A 5454-nucleotide genomic window follows, 5' to 3' on the forward strand; every position below is an offset into this window, starting at 1 on the left:
TCAAACTGACTATAACATCTAGAGGTTCTAGACAGTAATCTCTGTGGGAAAATGTTAGTGTTTGCTCTTGAATGGTAGATTGTTGAATCAGCAGTGTATTTTATTTTGACTTCAACCTGAGATCAAATCATAGTTATAGTTTCAAGAAATTCTACCTCATGAAGCATCTTACTGCTTATAACATAAAACATGATGTAGCGGTTTCTTCAAAGTCTGCAATGGTAGCATAATAAATGATTATCATTGAAAACATCCATCTGTGATACCCATTAAGCTTGCAGAAGTTCTTTTATAAGAGCTTCCAGCCATTTTCCTTTCTACCTAATTTATCAGCCTATCATGCAAACAAAAAAGATACAAGCCAATGATCATAAAAATTAAATAGTCACATTCTGGAACTTTATGTAGAAAATAACCTCATGAGAGTTTGCTCAAAGCCTGAAAAGCAATTCTTAAGGCTAGGTTAAATAGCTTACCATCCCTGAGGTTATGGAGACTGGACATCAAATTTTAAAGAGCAAACATCTTTAAAAATAGGAATATGAGAATCCAAGTTTGAAAGTCCTGATGTTTAGCATCTGTGTTGGTGATTTAGGGTGCTTGGTGAGGCATTTTTCAAGTCAAAATTTTCAATAGAATATCACCATCTTATGGCAACTGACAAACATCATATTTAATAGTGTGGAGGTAGTCTGGTTTTTCTCATTTTGCCTCATTTAATAATATCATATGATGGGCAGATGGGGCAAATAAGGGACTTTGGAGCATACCAATCAGTTTATAATAGATCTCTAGTTTCTGCTTACAGCTTCCATGATAATTAGTAATTCATAATAAATACTCATAAAAGTCATAAAATACCACTAATATATTGTATAAACAACCTTATTACATTCCTTTCCATGTTTCATTCCTGTCTACAATATGCCAGAAACATCTCAACCTTATCATTACCCATTTGGAAGGAACCTCTGCCTCTATGTCTTCTTCTATTTGATTGGTTCCTCTCAGAACATTCATTTTAAGGGAATGCCCACTACACACACACACACACACATATATTTCCCCCCTCACTAGGACATAAGTTCCTTGACGGCAGAGACCATATTTTTCCCTATTAAGTAAACACTTCATAAATATTTCTTGACTTAACTTGATTTGGCATAGATAATGAACGCTTCTTCTAGGCTATGTTGCTCTTAATTGTAACAAATTGCTAAAAAAATTGAGAGGAGAGGCAAGGAAAGGCACATTCCAGGTATGTAAAAACACTATTCGAAGGTACCTTTAAATAAAAATAAATAATGCCCCAAAAGCCTTAGATTTAGAAATGACTTCTGGATTACTGGCTCTGCTTTTGGCCCAGGTTCAAAACTATCAGCCAGGGAAAAGAGGTCAGCCATCCATGCTGACTGACAACCAACTCCCGCTCAAAGGCAGTCTAGCTTTCATTCATTCATTTAATCATTTATTCATGCCCATGCTCCCATTTTTAATGGAGTTAAGAACAAACTATTTTTGGAGGGGAAATTGTTCAGATAGACTATATATAAACTTATTAATTTATAAAATTTCATGAAGCCTTTAACATAGGATAGCATAAACCTTTAAAAACCTCAGTGGTAATTTCCTAAATACTCTTGTTTAAATTAAGGGCATATAGGTGGTGTAGTGGACAGGGTGCTGAAACTGAAGTCAGGAAGAGTAATTTTCTAAGTTCACATCTAGCTTTGTGACTCTAACAAAGTTATTTAATCATGTTTGCCTCAGTTTCCTTATTTATAATAATGAACTGGAAAAGAAAGTGGCAAATCAATTCACTATATTTGCCAAGAAAATCCCAAATGGGATCATCAATATTCAGACATGACTGAAAAATACCCAAAACTAAAGAATAGTAGTTTAAATTTCTCAAGTTACAAATTCATACAAATTTTTTTGTTCTCACATACATTTCTGTAGAAGCTAATTTTTTTATTCTCACAGAACTTATACAGCATAAATTTTTTTTCCCATTTTTATTTGTCAACTAAAACACACTTCCATATTGACTATTGTTGTAAGAGCAAGTCCATACATAACAAAAACCCTAAAATAAAACCAAAGATACACTCATGTGAAAAACAACTCCAATACTTCTTTCTCTGTATGTGTATAGTATTCCCCATCATAAGTCTTTCAGGATTGTCCTAGATCACTGCATTACTGAGAGTAGCCAAGTTTTCACAAATAATCATCATACGATATTGCTGTTATTGTGTACAATATTCTCCTGGTTATGCTTAGTTTGCTCAGTATCAGTTCTCACAGATCTTTCCAGGTTTTTCTGAAATTATCTTGCTCATCATTTCTTATAGCCCAATAGTATTCCATTACCAACACATACCACAATTTGTTCAGCCATTCCCCAATTGATGGACATCCCCTCAATTTCCAATTCTTTTACTACAAAGATTTTCATAGAACTTCTTAGATATTCAAGACTTTGTGTGCTTTGGTATAAACGAGTTAATATGAAGGGGCACAATATCTGTTATTAAGAGAAGACTTAAAATGATCTAGCCAAAATCAGAAGGGAAACAACAAATTGGGAAAAAATCTTTATAACAAAAAACTCTGACAGGGGTCTAATTACTCAAATATACAAGGAGATAAACCAATTGTATAAAAAAAAATCAAGCCATTCTCCAATTGATAAATGGGCAAGAGACATGAATAGGCAATTCTCAGATAAAGAAATCAAAGGTATCAATAAGCACATGAGAAAGTGTTCTAAATCTCTAATAATTAGAGAAATGCAAATCAAAACAACTCTGAGATATCACCTCACACCTAGCAGATTGGCTAAAATGAAAGAAGGGGAGAATAATGAATGCTGGAGGGGATGTGGCAAAACTGGGACATTAATGCATTGCTAGTGGAGTTGTGAACTGATCCAAACATTCTGGTTGGCAATTTGGAACTATGCTCAAAGGGCTATAAAAGAAAGCCTGCCCTTTAATCCAGCCATACCATTGTTGGGTTTGTACCCCAGATTTGAACCCAGGAGGTCCTCTCTCTAGGTATGGTTCTCAATTCACTGATCCACCTAGCTGCTCCTTCACCTATTAAAGCAGATGTTTTTAACTATAAGTTTGTTTTTCTGTATTTCCCTGTGTTTCTATGTGATTTTAGCAGGGCTAATCAAAATTCATTAAACCTTTTTGATTTTGTTACTTTTTTTCTATTTAAAAAAGACCTATTCCAGCCATACCATTGTTGAGTTTGTACCCTAAAGAGATCATAGATAAACAGACTTGTACGAAAATATTTATAGTTGCACTTTTTGTGGTGGCAAAAAACTGGAAAATGAGGGTATGTCCTGAAATTGAGGAATGGCTGAACAAATTGTGGTATATGCTGGTGATGGAATACTATTGTGATCAAAGGAATAATAAACTGGAGGAATTTCATGTGAACTGGAAAGACCTCCAGGAATTGACGCAGAGCGAAAGGAGCAGAGCCAGAAGAACATTGTACACACAGACCAATATACTGTGGTAAAATCTAATGTAATGGTCTTCCATACTAGCAGCAATGCAATGACCCAGGACAATTCTGAGGGACTTATGGAGAGGAATGCTACCCACATTCAGAGGAAGAACTACAGGAGTGGAAACAGAAGAAAAACAACTGCTTGAACAAATGGGTTGAGGCAGACATGATTGGGGATGTAGACTCGAAACTACCACGCCAATGCAAATATCAACAATTTGGAAATAGGTCTTGATCATTGACACATGTTAAAACCAGTGGAAATACACATCAACTATGGTGGGGCGGGGAAGTTCAAGAGGGGGGTCAAGGGGAAAGTAAGAGCATGAATTATGTAACCATGTTAACTTTTCTAAAAAGTAAATATTAATAAATGTTAAAAAAAATAGAAGACTTACTCAAACTCTTTTAGTAGTTTGTGTTTGTGTCAATGAGTTGTCTCAGCAGGAGTGCTACTCCAGGCTTAAGAATAAAATTCCTTCTTGTCAGTAATCCTCTTTTAATTAAAATTTTTTTTAATTTAATAACTTATTAAAAATAATTTTGTAAGTTTTTAAATAGTCACTCCTTAGTTTCTGGAGAAAAATGGGAGGAGACTAAATCTATTTTTATGCAAATTCCCAAAATCTCACCTTTTACTATCCCCAGCTCAATTTGGAAATCTGTATTTAAAAAGAACATGTTAATTCATCTAGGGTCATAAATTAAGCCTCAGTTCGTGTGAATCCCTTGAAGGCAGAGAGCATATTTGTAAAATGCATTGAATAAGTTGCACATAAATATGTAAAAGTAAATTCCTAAAAGGATGAATAGTTATAAAATATGGATTAAAAACACAATAACCAACTAAAAAAGCATTCAGACTTTTTAAGATTCAGAGAAAAAACAAATTGATACAACTCTGAGATTATAATGAATAACTTTATGCCCGTGTGCATATATATGTATATATATATACATATATATATACATATATATAACATTCTCGTTTGTTCTTCACAAAAAACCTGTGAGATAAGTATTACAGGTATTATTATCCCTATTTTACAGATAAGGAACTAAGGTTCTAAGAAGTTGATTAGTTAATAAACATTTAATTTTTTTTTAATATGGAGCTCTTCATGAATTTATATGCCATCCTTGCATAGGGGCCATGCTAATCTCTGTGTCATTCCAATTTTAGTACATGTACTGATGTAGCAAGCATTCAACAAACATGTTTAAAGCACCTAAAACATACAAAGCATCATGTTAAGGAATATAAAGAAGGTCAAAATATAATCCCTGATCTCAAGGAACTCAAAATTTAATGGGATACATGATACACAAACAACTCTTCAGAAAGAAAGCATATACAAGATATTTAGAGAAAATCAAAAGAGGGAAGTTAGCAGTACTAACAGGTATTGGCAAGGAAAAATGCCATCTCCATGTTAGTCATGGAAGACACCATAGGGAAAACAAAGAAGAGGGATTTATGTTTTAAAAAATTGTATAATGAGAAATTTTTTAGACAGGAGCAAGATGATAGGGGGAGTTTTAGGTAGTACAAGGTGGAATGAAAAGTTTTGGAAAAGTTTCTGTTTCTGTGGTAGGTGGGAGAGCAAGTCAATTAGGGAGATATAAAAGTGTTGAAGTGAGGATCTCGTTAAGATTATATAATAGCTATGTGATGGATGAAGTCAACATAGTCTCATGATCTTCTCTACCTTCATTCAGCAGCACATGAGTAGGAACTAAGATAACAGATGGTAAGACTAATCAAAGGCTGAAATTAGAGAGAGGAGGAGAGAAAGATAGAGGAGAACAAGAAAAGAGAAGAGTGTAGAATTGAAGTATTTTGCGAAGTAGTTAAAATAAAGGGAGAACAATGTAAACAGTACAGGGATGGTGGCTTGGGAAAAAAGTGTGGAAGTGGGG

At 34.1% G+C, this 5454-nt stretch overlaps 1 pseudogene; it reads right to left on the reverse strand.

Moving 5' to 3' along the window:
- Positions 1-4637: 4637 nt before the first annotated feature.
- LOC123243397 lies at positions 4638-4737 on the reverse strand (annotated as a pseudogene).
- Between the last annotated feature and the right edge of the window lie 717 nt (positions 4738-5454).

Source organism: Gracilinanus agilis, chromosome 3, assembly GCF_016433145.1.
Source record: "Gracilinanus agilis isolate LMUSP501 chromosome 3, AgileGrace, whole genome shotgun sequence".
NCBI lineage: Eukaryota > Metazoa > Chordata > Mammalia > Didelphimorphia > Didelphidae > Gracilinanus > Gracilinanus agilis.